The sequence below is a fragment of the Diabrotica virgifera genome, chromosome 6 (genome assembly GCF_917563875.1).
Source record: "Diabrotica virgifera virgifera chromosome 6, PGI_DIABVI_V3a".
Taxonomy (NCBI): domain Eukaryota; kingdom Metazoa; phylum Arthropoda; class Insecta; order Coleoptera; family Chrysomelidae; genus Diabrotica; species Diabrotica virgifera.
Genome location: NC_065448.1, coordinates 152,562,819 through 152,579,553, shown reverse-complemented (window position 1 = coordinate 152,579,553; position 16,735 = coordinate 152,562,819). Strand labels below are relative to the sequence as shown.

Sequence of the window (16,735 nt, the reverse complement as noted above, 5' to 3'; positions counted from 1 at the left end):
ATACTGTTACGACTTTTTTTCTAAACCCTTTTCTACTGTTACTTCACAAGTTGAGCCACTAGAATTGGCAACGCTTCAAAGGCGGTTAAGGTAGGCCGAAGAGTCATGGGCCAATCGCGGCAGAACAAACGTCGATTTGTCAGAAGCACATTAATGCTTATTTAATTCTATAAGCACGTAATTATACAGGGTGTTTCATTGGGAAACGGAAATACTTAAATGCTAAACAGAGGTCACTGAGGCAGTTTTAGATATATAGTCTGGGCTGATTATCGGAGAATAGGCCATTTTTGGGAAAAGTTATTTACCAGCAATTTTATTGCTGGAATCGAATTATAAGATCCTATATACTAATAATATAGGTATGCAAAGTCCTCAGATAGTGTGCTACTTTTTTTATAAACAAAATGGCGCACGAAAATCGTGTTTTTTTCAATTATTGCTCTATAACTCCGAAGATTTTAACTTTACAACAAAAACACCCAAATAAAAATTCACCGTGATTAAATTCTGCATAGAGACGCGTTTTTTCCGATCTGCATCGACGAAAATTTTCCTCGGAAAATGCGGGTTTTCCCAACAAAATCTTTAATTTTCAAATAAAGTTTTAGATAAGTAATTATCTACCAATAATTAAATAATTTGGTGACTTCAAGCCTTTTTGGTTTAGATTATAGTTCCAGAAGCTGATGAAAATTAAACGAATATTTTAGCAACAATTCAATTGTAAATTAATAATTTACGGTCGCAATAATAACCAAAATAATTATGATACACTGATCAAGCTTTGAAATCTTATAAAGATTAGATGCCTATTTAATATTTTGTCGACAAAATATGAATTTTTTATTTTTTTGCATAATCTTTAAATGTTTAAAAAAAATAGTTATAAACAAATTAACGTTTCTCAGAAAGTTTTTATTATATTATAATTTAAAAAAATAGCTAAAATGGGCATTTTAAATATCTTTAAAATGAATGCTTTAAAACTTTTTTGCAACCATTTGTAAAAAAGTTATGAAACAGCAAAGTAATCATACGATTACTACTGTGTTTATAGTTTTTTTAATTCTTTCAAAGCGTAGAAGTGAGTTTAAAGTACAAGCTAATTATTTACAAAAAAATATCGATTATCAGTTTAATAGTTATATTTTAATTAAAGATTATAAATATATTTTTTTGTAATTTACACGCGCGAAAGTAGAGTAACACAGTACTGTAGCTAAGATTTTCACTCGGAGCGACGACCGGCCGCGTGATGTACACTTTTAATAAATAATGCATGCTGCGTGTCAGTCGCTTCGAGTGAACATTTTAGCTCCGACTCTGTATCAGGCCTACGTTTGCGCTAAAAATTACAAAAAAAAAGTGTTTTTAATCTTCGATTAAAATATAACCATTGCAGTAATTTTTGACATTCTTTGTGAGTAATTAGGTTGTACCATAGACTCACTTTTAAGCTTTGAAACAATTAAAACTAATTATAAACAACGGAGATTTCGTATATTTACTTTGCTGTTTCATAACTTTTTTGCAAATAGTTGGAAAATTTTTTTAAAGCATTAATTTTCAAGACCTATGAAATACGCATTTTAAGTATTTTTTAAATTAGAATATAATGAACAATTTCTGAGAAATGTTAATTTGTTTATAACAATTTTTTTTAACATTTAAAGATTATGCAAAAAAATGAAAAATTTATATTTTGTCGACAAAATATTAAATAGGCATCACACCTTTATAATCTTTCTAAGTTTGATCAATGTCTCATGATTATTTTGGTTGTTATTGCGACTGTAAATTGTTAATTAACAATTGAATTGTTGCTAAAATATTCGTTTCATTTTCACCGGCTTCTGAATTTATAATCTATAACAAGAAAGCTTTTATTTCACCAAGCTATATAATTCATCATCATCATTCTCTTTGCCTTATCCCTATGCGGGGTCGGCTTCCCTAATTGCATTTCTCCACACAATTCTATCTTGGGCCATATCAATGTTAATCCCCTTTACCTACATGTCCTGCCTTATCGTCTCCCCCCAGCTCTTCTTTGGTCTTCATCTCCTACTCCTTCCAGGAATCTGCACTTCAGCTATTCTTCGTATTGGGTGGTTAACGTCTCGACGTTGAACATGACCAAACCATCTTAACCTATGCTCTCTCATTTTGGCATCAATTGGTGCCACACCTAGACTTCCCCTAATATACTCATTTCTAATTTTATCCTTCTTTGTCACTCCACTCATCCATCTAAGCATTCTCATTTCCGCCACATGCATTCGCTGTTCCTCTTTCTTTTTCACTGCCCAACATTCAGTTCCGTACATCATAGCTGGTCTTATGGCTGTTTTATAGAATTTTCCCTTCAGCTTCATTGGAAATTTTCTGTCACACAACACACCACTCGCTTCTTTCCACTTCATCCATCCAGCCCTAATTCTACTGCATGCATCTCCATCTATTTCTCCATTACTCTGTAATACCGATCCTAGGTACTTAAAACTATTGCTTTTTACAATCATTTCACCATCCAAAGATACCATTTTATTTGTAGTAGCTCCATCTTTAAATGAACATTCCAAATACTCTGTTTTTGTCCTACTAAGTTTTAAACCTTTTTCCTCCAGAGCTTGTCTCCACTGTTCCAGTTTTTGTTCTAAGTCTCTTTCACTATTTCCTACTAACACGACATCATCAGCATACATTAAGCACCATGGAATGTTACCCTGTATTTTCGCTGTTATCTGGTCCAAAACTAATGAGAATAAATACGGACTAAGCACAGAACCTTGATGCAATCCTACTTTCACATGAAATTTATCAGTCTCTCCCACACCTGTCCTAATACTAGTCGTTACTCCCTAATACATATCCCTCACAATATTTACATATTCACCAGGGACTCCTTTCTTATTGAGTGCCCACCACAGAATCTCTCGAGGAACTCTATCATATGCTTTCTCAAGATCAATGAATACCATATGAGCGTTTGTTTCTTTACTCCTGTATTTTTCCATCAACTGCCTTATAATGAAAATTGCATCTGTTGTTGATCTACCCTGCATAAAGCCAAATTGATTCTCGGATATTTCGGTTTCTTCACGTATCCGTCTATCAATTACTCTTTCCCATATTTTCATGGTATGGCTAAGCAGTTTTATAGCCCTGTAGTTTGTACATTGTTGTATATCTCCCTTGTTTTTGTAAACAGGTACCAGTATACTGCTTCTCCATTCGTCTGGCTTTTGTCCAACTTCCATAATTCTATTAAATAGACCTGCTAGCCACCTTGTTCCTGTCTCTCCCAATGCTCTCCATACTTCCCCAGGAATATCATCTGGTCCTACTGCTTTTCCTTTCTTTATTTTTTGAAGCGCTTGAGCCACTTCCTCGTTGGTTATTTTGGTGACCATTGCTGCTACTGTCTCCGTTGACTCTACAGGCTGTCTGTCAAATTCTTCATTTAATAAGCTGTCAAAGTACTTTCTCCATCTCTTTTTGACATCCCTTTCGTGAACTAGTATTTTATTATTTTCATCTCGGATACATCTAATCTGATTAAAATCTTTTGCTTTCTTTGCTCTCTGTTTGGCTATTTTATATATCTTCGTTTCGCCTTCCCTGGTATCAAGTTGATCGTATAGGTTTGAGTACGCTTCTGCTTTAGCTTTTGCTACTGCTACTTTCGTTTCCTTTTTGGCGACCATATAGTTTTGAAGATCTATGTCCGATCTGGTTTCTTGCCACTTTTTATATAATTTTCTCTTCTCTTTTATGTTTCCTTGTACTTCATTTGACCACCACCAAGTCTCTTTATCTTCAAACTTCTTTCCTGACGTTTTCCCAAGTATTTCAATAGCCGTCTCTCTAATAATATTGGCCATTTTTCTCCAAATTGTGTCACCAAGCTATATAATTATTGATAAATAATTACTGGCCCAAAAAATTTATTTGAAAATTCGAGATTTTGTTGGGAAAACCCACATTTTCCGAGGAAAATTTTCGTCGGAGCAAATCGGGAAAACATGTCTCTATGCAGAATTAAATTGGGGTGAATTTTTATTTGAGTGTTTTAGCTGTAAAGTTAAAATCTTCGGAGTTATAGAGCAATAATTGAAAAAAATAAGATTTGTCGGCGCCATTTTGTTTATAAAAAAAGTAGCACACTATATGCGGACTTTGCATACCTATATTAATAATATATAGGATCTTATAATTCGATTCCAGCAATAAAATTGCTGGTAAATAACCTTTCTTTGTACTTTACTAATTAGACCAGCGTATTATAACTATTTTTTTTACAAAATTTAAAGATTATGCAAAAAAAAGAAAAATTTATATTTTGTCGATAAAATATTAAATAAGCATCTCATCTTTATAATCTTTATAAGTTTGATCAATGTATCATGATTATTTTGTTTATTATTGCGATCGTAATTTGTTAATTAACAATTGAATTGTTGCTAAAATATTCGTTTAATTTTCACCGGCTTCTGGAATTACAATCTACAGTGCTAGTCAAAAGTCCGTACCCCCCCTCGTATCTTTTGAACGGTTATACATATAATAGTGAAATTTGGAGGGAGGAAATAAACGGACCATAGAGTTATATATTAGCATAGAGAGAGTGTCATTCAGAGCGAAGTGACGACACCATCTTTCTTATTTGGATTAGTGCTGTTTCACTCTTACGCATAGTAAAGCTGCTACAGTTGTCCTCCTCTTCCGTGCCTATATTCACACTGAATGTCATCATATTTTCGATAGAATGCGTTAGAAAGAGATGCAGCAAACCAGTTCATAGATCTTGTCGTCAGGAAGCGCGGAAGGTAGGCTCCCTCTATCTTAATATATACCTCTATGAAACGGACGTACGCTTCTTAACTAGTCATGACAGGTGACGTAATAGTGACATATGACTTTACAGCGCCACTGTGACAGATAATTTTAAATGGGACCTTATGGCAAGTGATACTTCATTTGAAAGGTATTGAAAATACCTAGTCAGTCATACTAATTTTTTTGGGTTTAAGTTGATTTTGATTTTGGTGAATAAATGAAATAGATATAACTTTGTAGTTTCGCATTTAATTATTAAAAATTCAAATGTCCGCCCATGGTTATTTTGTCAAAAAAGTTGACATTTTTCAGCTCTCTAGTAGTTTTTACGTCAACGTCAACCTTTTTGACAAGTAACCATAGGCGGGGGTTTGAATTTTTATTAATTAAATGCGAAACTACAATTTTATATTATTTTATTTATTCATCCAAATGAGCTTAAACTCAAACAAAATTATTATAGCTGAATGGGTATTTTCAATACCTATCAAACGAGGTATCGCTTACCATAGGGTACCATTTAAAATTATCTGTCACAGTGGCGCTGTAAAGTCATCTGTCACTTTTACGTCACCTGTCATGACTAGTTAAGAAGCCTACGTCCGTTCATTTCCTTCCTTAAAATTTCACTATTATAAGTATAACCGTTCAAAAGATACGAGGGGGGGTACGGACTTTTGACTAGCACTGTATACCAAAAAAGCTTTTATGTCACTAAGTTATTTAATTATTGATTAATAATTACTTATCTAAAACTTTATTTGAAAATTAGAGTTTTTGTTAGGAAAACCCGCATTTTCCGAGGAAAATTTTCGTCGGAGCAAATCGTGAAAAACATATCTCTATGCAGAATTTAATTGCGGTGAATTTTTATTAAGCTGTTTTGGTTGTAAAGTTAAAATCTTCGAAGTTATAGAGCAATAATTGAAAAAAATACGATTTGTCGGCGCCATTTTGTTTATAAAAAAAGTAGCACACTATCTGCGGACTTTGCATACCTATATTATTAATATATAGGATCTTATAATTCGATTCCAGCAAAAAAATTGCTGGTAAATAACTTTTCCATGAATTTTGCTAATTAGCCCAGAGTAATACTACATTTATTGCCTTACCGATGTTTATAACCGAGTTACAGAGTGTTTTATCGGTTTTGCCCATTTTTTTCTGGGCCCATAACTTTAGAACCACCCTGTAGATATTTTTGATATATATTACACATATGTCTCATTTAGAACCCAAACCATCCAACTACTAATCACTAGAAAAATCCAGATCCGGACTAAAAAAAATTATAAATTCATTGTGACCTTGAAACAACACCCTGTATATTGAAATTTTCCAAATTCGTTTGCATATTCGAGCATAAACAACTAAGTTTAATGGTTCGCTTCAATTTTTTGGCCAGACAATTTAATGACATTAATTTTGAAATTTTTAAGAACTCTGAGAATAAAAAGCAGGTATTATTAACTTTTAATAATAAATTATTTAAGGTAATGAACAGATACTCATTTTAAAAATAATCCATAATTATGTACTACATTGGAACGACCAATTTAGTAATCACAAGAAAAATCCAGGACGGGATTAACAAAAAAAAATATAAAGTAACTGGTGACCCTGAAACAACACCCTGTATATTGACATTTTCAAAATCAATACGCGCATTTGAAAAGAGCACAAAAAACTAAGTTTAATTAATGGTTCTCTTCCATTTTTTGCGCAGGCAAATTAATGACTCTAATTGTGAAATTATCTCGGAATTTTTAATAACTCTGAGAACTCCGATATATTTTTTAAAAGTAATGTCATTAAATTGTCTGGGCAAAAAATTTAACGTATTTTTTTGTGCTCTTTTCAAATGTTCAAACGGATTTTGAAAATTTCAATATACGGGGTGTTGTTTCAAGGTTACAATTACTTTATGTTTTTTTTTATTAATCCTGACCTGGATTTTTCTTGTGATTAGTAAGTGGGTCGTTCCAATGTAATAAATGATTATTGGCTATTTTCAAAATGAGTGTTTGTTCATTAACTTTAATAATTTACTATTAAAATTGCTTTAAAAACCCTGCTGTTTAATTTCAGAGGTTTAATTTCAAATAATCAATATGTTTAATTTCAAAATTAATATCATTAAATTTTCTGCGCTAAAAAATTAAAGCGAACCTATAGACTCAGTTTTTGTGCTCTTTTCAAATGTGCAAACGGATTTTAAAAATTTCAATATACAGAGTGTTGTTTCCAGGTCAAAAATTACTTTGTTTTTTTGTTAATCCGGACCTGGATTTTCTTGTGATTGCTAAATGCGTCGTTCCAATGTAGTAAATAATTATGGATTATTGTTAAAATGAGTATTTGTTCATTAATTTTATAACTTATTATTAAAAGTTAATAATACCTGCTTTTTAATCTCAGAGTTCTTAAAAATTTCAAAATTAAAGTCATTAAACTGTGTGGCCAAAAAATTGAAGTGAACCATTAGACTTTTTGTGCTCTTTTCAAATATGCAAACGAATTTTGAAAATTTCAATATACAGGGTGTTGTTTCAAGGCCGCAATGAATTTATAATTTTTTTTAGTCCGGACCTGGATTTTTCTCGTGTTCAGTAGTTGGATGGTTTGGGTCTGTATACCATAAATCACAAAAAATACAAGATCGTTTGTAAAAGGTATATTTAAAAGACCCCAATAAGGGTTACATCACAAAACAAAACGTTTTCGGATTAATAGGTAATCCATCATCAGTATTAAGCCTTAAAATAGTAAGTATAACCTAATTAATAATAGACAATGTTATAAAAGTTGACTTAGGTTAAGAATTGATAGAGGCCATACTAACAATAGTATGCATGCGTGAGCCACCAAAAAGTTATGGGTAAGAACCCTTTAAAAGTTTCAAGATCTTAAATACTACATATTTTTATTAAAACAGATGGATGTTGCAAATATTCCTGGATATAACCCAGGGCAACACAGGACTCTAACCCAAGTGGATGTGATATGCAAGGAATGAACCTCACATATTGAAAATTGAGTGTCAACTTGGTGTCAACTGAACTGAAAGGTGAAAGAACTTTAGAAGTATGACAGTGACAGATTGTCAATGCGACGTTATGAACTATTTTGTTACTTCAGCCAACGAATTTAAAGTTTATGTTGATGTTGAAAATAAAACATTAAAAAATATCCATATACTGGTATTAGAAATATTCGAACATAAATGTAAAATTGTGAAATATTTGATGATTAAATATATGAAAATGACAAATGATAAATAGATACTAGAAGTTATGCAGTCAGCAACACATTAGGATCTTACAGAAGTGGTAATAGACTAAGAATTATTAAAAAGGCCTTTTATGAAATACGCCTAGGATATCAGAATTTGTTTAATATGTACATAAATGTACAATTCTAAGTTATTGATTAATGTGTGAGTGTTGTGATGACTGATAATTTGATCTAATTTGTTGAGTACAGATAAACTTGACAAAATTGGAAAGTGATGGTATATTTCGTTTGGCTGAAGAAATTTTGTTATTATGTGCGAATGAGAATGAGACTAAAAACACTTGATAAGACTGATAACCCAAGAGACTCGACCCCAAACCGCCCGAAAATAAATTATTGAATAAAAGAGAAGAAGGGTGGAGGATCAGGGTGGAAGGATGTGGAGATAGATAATCAATAATGTAGAAAATGAAACGGATAATGTAGAAGTATGTCTAAATTGCTGTAGAAGTGAAATAATAAGAATGTGGAACGATAAAATGCGAATAAAATGTATTGAGAGTTTGAAGTAGGATGTTGCTTATAGAAAATTTGTATAGAAATAAAAATGAAATAAAAAGATAGTCAAAGTATGATGATACACATAAGATGAGAGGATATAGATGATATGTGTTATGAAAAAAGTTACGTGTTACGAAAAGTATAGATGATATGTGTTACGAAATATACCATTACTTTCCAATTTTGTCAAGTTTATCTGTACTCAACAAATTAGATCAAATTATCAGTCATCAAAACACTCACATATTAATCAATAACTTAGAATTGTACATGTATCTACATATTAAACAAATTCTGATATCCTAGACGTATTTCGTAAAAGGCCTTTTTAATAATTCTAAGTCTATTACCACTTCTGTAAGATCTTACTGACTGCATAACTCCTAGTACCTATTTATCATTTGTCATGTGCATATATTTAATCATCAAATATTTCACAATTTTACATTTGTGTTCGAATATTTCTAACACCAATATATGGATATTTGATGTTTTATTTTCAACATCAACATAAACTTTAAATTAGTTGGCTAAAGTAAGAAAATAGTTCATAACGTCACATTGACAATATGTTACTGTCATACTTCTAAAGTTCTTTCACCTTTCAGTTCAGTTGACATTCAATTTTCAATATGTGAGGTGCATTTCTTGCATATCACATCCACGTGGGTTTGAGTCCTGTGTTGCCCTAGGTTATATCCAGGAATATTTGCAACATCCATCTGTTTTAATAAAAATATGTAGTATCATTTAGATCTTGAAACTTTTAAAGGGTTCTTACCCATAACTTTTTGGTGGCTCACGCATGCATGCTATTGTAAGTATGGCCTCTGTCAATTCTTAACCTTAGTCAACTTTTATAACATTGTCTATTATTAATTAGGTTATACTTACTATTTTAGGGCTTAACATTGATGATGGATTACCTATTATCCGAAAACGTTTTGTTTTGTGATGTAACCCTTATTGGGGCCTTTTATATACCTTGTACAAAGCAAAAAAAATTGTGAAATTACAAAACACCTAAATTCAAGCTTAAACCTTCTTCTATCAGCTCCCTATAAGAATTTTTGACACGTTTTATTCTAAAACATTGTTTTTTTAATTGTTAATGAAGCGCATATGAGAGGACGGCATTAACAACTAAAAAACAATGAAATAACTGTTTAAAATGAAATAACACCAAATTACTTATCGGTAGTTAATAAAATAAGGTTGGAGCTTGAATTTAGGCACTTCGTAGTTTCAAAAATAATATTTCTTACTTGTGTTTTTGAATCTAGAAAATCGTCATTTTTTGGTTTTTTTCGTTTTTAGAGGAAAATTAAAAATCTCCTTTTTTGTTCCAAATAATCCAAAGAACCTAAAATAATGTCTACCCGGGCCGGAAAAATTGATTTTTATAACTTGTTCAAAAAAATGTTTTTAATAAATGTAACAATAACTCCGAAGTTATGGCATTTAGGTATATAGAACATAACATGAAAAATAATCAGTATTTCTTAAGGACTTCAAAACGCAAAAAATATACAGGGTGTTCCATTTGAAATAAGAAAGTTCATTAGATTTCCAGAAAAACGGAAGATTTGACAATGCAATTACATACCACTATAGTATCGGCCGCATTAGAAGACCCTTACCCACCAAAATCTATTAAAATCGTTTTAGCGGTTTCCGAGAAATTACCGTGTTTCCATACTTTGTCGCTACCCTGTATATGCTGACGACATGGACATTTCAACAAGAATCAAGACGAGAACCATGGAAATACCAACCGAGATGGTAGTACAGCAAGACAAGCGAAAGGGGTTCCTTTGTGCTTCATTATCATATTTGTTATTTGTCACTGAAGATTTTACCTTTTCGAATTATCATATTGGCCATATAATATTCCGTTGGTTCATTTTCGGTTTATGTAATCACATTTGAAATTATTCTCAAAATTAAATAAATATTCGTTTTAGTACGGATCACGTCGTATATTTTAATTTTGTACATCATAATGAGTTAGAATTAAATGTATATGTAATATTTTCTTCTATTATTTTAAATACTCGCTTCTACACTCGCCTATTTCTTTTCTATTTCATAATATATAACATACATATACTTAAGTCGAAGGAGCGGAACCAGCGTTGTTCTAAACTGAACGTACATACCTACCCAATTTCCTTTTTGACGTCCTATGTTATATAATATGTTTTAGTTCGTTATATATTATATGTTATATAATAGTAAGTTGATTAGTCGTTAGTAAAAGTAGATCGCGGGAAAAATAGAATCAACTCCTACTATAGTTTAGTTTTTAACCAGGAGGAGTAAACTAAAAAGACAGATTCACACCCAAGGAAGTCACTAGAAAAATAACCAAATACATCTTCTTTTTTGGTTGATCGTGTCAGCCCTCAACGGTAATCCATAAATATTTTATATTAATACGTCACTAAAGAGTTCTAAAAATAACTGCTTTTTATATAAAAGCAGACTAATAATTTAAAAATTAAAGGAATACCACAGAAAACACAAAAAATCGCCGATATAACTTAATTAACCTACGAAATGTCAATCGTGTCAAAATGTGATAAATGCCATTAGTGTCAAAATTTTATATCAGTGGAGTAAACTTGCCTGCGGTTGGACCAATTACAAACAAGCATTACAGCGCGGTAAATTTGAATCACTCCTCTTGGTTTAAAAAACAAACCATAGTTTGTGACTATTCCTGGATCGATTCAGTAAATGTAGATTATACGAGTATAATCTCACGTACTTTTTTATGAATGTGTGTCTCTTTGTTTTGGCCGTTTCAACTACTTATCACCGATTTGAACACATCCAGTAATATTTAATTTCTAAAGGCCGCTTTACAGCTTGCAATTCTACGTGCAAGACGCAAGAAAGTTGCCTAAAGCATTCGCAGTATGTCGTCAGTTGATTATTGCATGCAACTTCTTGCAATTGGCATCTCGTCCTAAGCAATACGCCCTCTGGAGGATATTGCAGTAACCGAGCTAAGGGGCCATTGTTTATTTTCTTTCACGTTGACGGTTGAAGGCATGGCATCTGGCATATTGTTTAGGTTAGGAGACTTTGTTTGTTTATGGTTTAATTGTTGCTGTATATTACACGTTTGTTGTTATTTATTTTGTTTGTTGTTACGTTATTTGTTGTTTCGCGTTAAAGGTTAATTGTGTTTTATGTACAAAATATAATTAAATTTAAAAGAAAAACACAGATAAACGAACAAAACTAAAACACAAAACTAAACATACAATCAAATACAACTTAAAATACTAAGGCCCGGTCTTTTCACCTCCGAATAAATATGCTCTTATCTGGCAGTTAGCTATCTGGAGGCTGGAGGATAAATATTTATTCGCCAGGTAAAATGTACCCGTCTTTTCACGTCAATTTATGTTCCAGTTAGTTATCCGGTAGATAAGCTTAAAAGTAAGTTTGGATTCGGAACACACCTGATTTTTGTGTTTATTTTTATAATTTCAGCTTTAACTTAACCTAACATAATTAGATTCACATAATCAAGACCAAGATGATTTTCTCGATTTTATTTCCATTTTGGAAGAAGGAAATGTAAGTAAATCAAAGAATTACAACTTAAAATAAGAAGTATATAAAGTCATAGTCATAAGGTTTAGAAATACATTTCCATATTTTAATCAAACAATATTGTTTTAGAAAGAAAACATTGATTATGGTGAAAAAGTTTACTGGAGAACTTGAACAAGAGGTAAATAAATTTTAAATTAGTGGAAAACTGTTGATTTGTATGTAAAGAAGACAAAGACAAGTTTAAATAAAGACAAGCTAGCTAATGAAACAGATGCAGTGGTAATTTTGTTTACATAATTAATAATTTTAACATATTATATTATTAATATCTATTAACTGTTCAATGATGTAAAAATTTGTTAATGTGGGGAAAACTTTTATTTAAATTCAATACTATATTTCTGTAGTGGTAAGGCAAAAATTTGATTTAATGTCCGATTTTAGCCAGAATGAGATTATTTGCTTGATATGCTATTTAGTAAAATTTCTTCAAGATGGTGGAGTTTGGTATGTGTATGATGAAGGTAAAAACCCCTTTGTTCCACATATCTTTTGTATAAAAGTTATGTCCCCTTTTAACTTACTTAGTAGAACCCCGATTATCTGGGTGGGCTTTCTATTACTCAAGTTGCCTTTTTGAGGTTTTATCAAAATAGCGTCATCGTAAATCACTTGACTCTATATGACGAAAGAGAGACTCATAATGAAAGATTTATTTTTTTCTGTTATCTCTTTATAGTAGGTACATAATAATATCTATGTATACACATACATATTATGTATGTGTATACGTACGTATTATACATAATATGAAATACATGTTCGGATTATCCGTGCTTTTCAATTATCAGTGCCACCTTCGGTCCCGAGGAGCACGGATAATCGGGGTTCTACTGTATTAGGTAGACCAGAACTTGATATATTACTTGATTTCTTATGTTGATTACTTTTCGTTTTTGGGTTGGCAAAACATGATTCAAACTTTCAAAATGCTCTCCTGAAAAATTAGGCTAGATGAACATATCAATCATCGTCAAAACGCTACAGATTTATAATCCATCCAACTGGTATATTGAATAGTAAACTAGGGAAATAACCAACTAAGTATATCAAAACACAATATTTTTAAAGATTGGATAATTTACATTACATGGTAACTTGAAGAATCCCAATAACAAGAATAAAACCTAATTTTAATATTTGTTAGTAGATACCTTTCACTTTTCTAAATAAAAAAATTAGTTACAGATATGACAAACATCTAGAAGATTCAATCCTGCGTTCTTAAAGAAAAAAGCTAGTTCCAGTAGTAAGCTACCAATAATAAACTAGAGAATGTATTACAAGAAAGAACAACGCTAATACTAAACATACCTCAATTGCTTCAGATAGAAAAAGAGGACGAAAAGGTACAACACAAGCGTGCTAGAGAAAATGAAAGGGCAGAAGAGAGACACAAAAATTCATTGATTTATTAAATTTAAAAATTAAATTATACAAAGGACAATTAAATAAAGAATAAAAAAAATGATACATGTATATTATTGATCCTTCTATTTCCCCATAAAGCATGTTACTGACCAGGAGGTATACTATAATAGATATATTACATCTCATAGTGCTCACTATAATAATGAGTGAGCCTGCATAAACGGAACCATAATATACATTATAGTTCCATGTATGCAGCCTCACTCATTACTATAGTGAGTGATATGAGATATATTTTAGTATAGATCCCCGTGCATGACAAGCTTAACACAAAAATTTTTATAAGGTTATCAAACATCTTCAGTAAATTCAATAATTTAGCTTATTCCTGGTCTATACTTAGCAATTCATTTTCAAAATTGTCTTCATTTTCATTTCTCTCTCTATGTTATAAATATATTGCTTCAGTGTAAGATAGGACAATTGAATCAATTTAATTGTTTTGTTTTCTGCCATATACAAAAAGGGCGATATGTATTTGTGGACAATCAGAATCTCCAAGTAACAACCCATTCCATTGCTATGATCTGAATTTAAACAGCAATAATACAGAATTATTTATATTTGGCACAAAAAATATTACGCTACCTACATTCAATACCACGTATGAGGATTTTTAGGTGAAACGAGTTAGAGGTTGATTCTGAGTATATTGCGCACACTTTACTGAATGATTCTAATCACAAGTACGAGAAATAATGTTTTCTCGTACTTGGGAATATACTCAGAATCAACCTCTAACTCGTTTCACCTAAAAATCTTCATATGTGGTATTAGAATGTAGGTAGCGATTAGTAATAAGGTACCTATTTAAAACATATCCAGGGAGTATTACGAAATTGTCAGAATATAAAATCAGTCTTCCTATATTCTATAGATTTATTGAAAATTTTGAGAATTTCATGATACACCCAGTATGTTTTGGATACTTAACTCTGCAGCTTTTTTTTCAAGGTAGGTATCTACTGTTTTGGAGCATACTTAATTCTAGTTACTATATCAATACCTTTCATTTTGGAATCGTAAAATATTTGGCAATTCAAAGAAATCATTATTTTAAAAATGTGAAAACTAAACAATTTTTTAACAAAACTAGAGGTAAAACTTTTACCAATTTCATGTTTCACAGATTATTCTAGTGGGTAACTTTAAGATAGATACTTATGCAAGATGGGATAAAAAACCATTTTATTTTTTACAACTTGTTTTCCTTTGTAAATGAATATAGTTGAGTAGGTATACAATAATACATAACTATTATAATTTTTTCAAATTATAACCCATCTTTAATTTAATATCTAATAACTCGGCTTAAAAAATTACAGTAGGTATATAGGTATGTATAAAAACAAAATAACACAAAATTTGTGATTGAGAATTTTTAGAAAGAACAAAATTTTACTTTTGCAATAAATTCAATCAGACCTACAAGATTTTAGGTTATATTTTTAGTTTCGTGGCAATCAGAAACCATGAAATATACGAAAATCAAAGTTTATCTTCCAGATAACTTCTTATTCGGTACTTTATTCGGCAGTTAAATATTTGATATTTAACGTCAATTTATCTGCCGGATAACTTTATTCCAGAGTGAAAAGACGCTACTTTTTTTATCTGTCAGATAAACTTCCCGTTAACTATTTATTCGGAGGTGAAAAGACCGGGCCTAAAATACCTAAACTTAAAATACCTAAAATACAAAGATACTATAAATAAAGAGATAGTATTTTCCCGTAGCTCAAATACGTCCGACTTCGCGCATTGATTACGTAACTGGAGACCGGAAGTTGAATTTGAATTCTTGTAAAGTTAAATGGGATTTGTATGCATTATGTGATGAAATTATTCAATTAGCAAAATAACATTAAACTTCAATGTATTTGAAAAGAGTTTAGTGTCGAGATTCCAGTCAAAATAACTGTCAAAGATAAGATATAAAATACAACCGCGAACAATTCAAAGTAATCGGACATTACGAATGATTACGAACCATTACGAACTTGCCGGTCTCCAGTTACGTCACGACTTCCGGATGTGCAATATATTATCTTGTTATTTATAGTATCATGGGTAGTTTCTCCACTGTCATCAAAACGACTAACTTCACAATGGCCCCTTAGCTCGGTTCAATTTGATACCACATTGGCGCTGCGATCTTAATCCGAATCGCCAATTGCGCGATAATCGGTTTGGTGCCATTTTCTCTGCAAGTTTTTATGCAAGTCTAGGGGAATTTGTAGGAAGTTTGATTTTTCCACAATATCAAATGCCATAATCACTGATTGAGACGGATTCACGAATACATGCCGATCAGCTGTTTTCTGTTTGTGAAATATATCAACAATGGGAATGAATAATGAAATACAAGGATCTACAGACCGAGCTAGTCTCGTAAATTCCACGGCTTCGAGCCACGCTTCACGCAACCGTATTTGCGTACTTGTGTTTCGAGTTGTGTGGTCGGCCGCTGGTTGAGTGGAGTTATAATTTACCAAATTTAAATAATAATATAATCGTTTCTACTGATTCATAATATACTATAATATTAAATATTAAAGTTTTTAATATTGCTAATATTATTAAAGTTTTTAACATTGTATTTTAATATATTTTTTTTATTAGTAATAATATTAGATACCTAAGTATTGCACCTAGTTCAAAAAAAGTACAATAAGATAAATACCGCAGTTTTTTCATATGAAAATACAAAGCAAAATATACAATTTGCAGAGTAAATGCTTGTTTTTTTGAAAGAATAATACAAATTGTATGTAGGTAGGTAGAGTCGCTAAGCGCAAAAGTAGCTACACCATCTGAGACACGAAAAGGATGAAATTAGTTTTATTTTCTTTTCTCATGGAGTATGGAGCATGATGGAGAGTTTTTTAAAATAGGTAACAAAGCATGTTGTTTTGTTACCTACGTTGCAAATATGTTGTTTTTTTTGCAAATTACAAAATATGTTGTTTTCAATAAAAGTTTACAAGAGTTTAAATTATAAACACAAAACTAAATAAATAATTTCTCACAACGG

General features: G+C 31.3%; 1 long non-coding RNA gene across 3 annotated transcripts; it reads left to right on the top strand.

Moving 5' to 3' along the window:
- Positions 1 to 11,989: 11,989 nt before the first annotated feature.
- LOC126886972 (uncharacterized) lies at positions 11,990 to 13,743 on the top strand. Of its 3 annotated transcripts, XR_007698849.1 has the most exons (4): positions 11,990 to 12,090; positions 12,145 to 12,231; positions 12,337 to 12,489; positions 13,453 to 13,743. It is a non-coding gene; the product is annotated as an uncharacterized LOC126886972 (long non-coding RNA). The 3 variants fall into 3 exon arrangements; XR_007698848.1 differs by having other exon boundaries at positions 12,008 to 12,231; positions 12,337 to 12,388; XR_007698847.1 differs by having other exon boundaries at positions 12,010 to 12,231.
- The last annotated feature ends 2,992 nt before the right edge of the window (positions 13,744 to 16,735 follow it).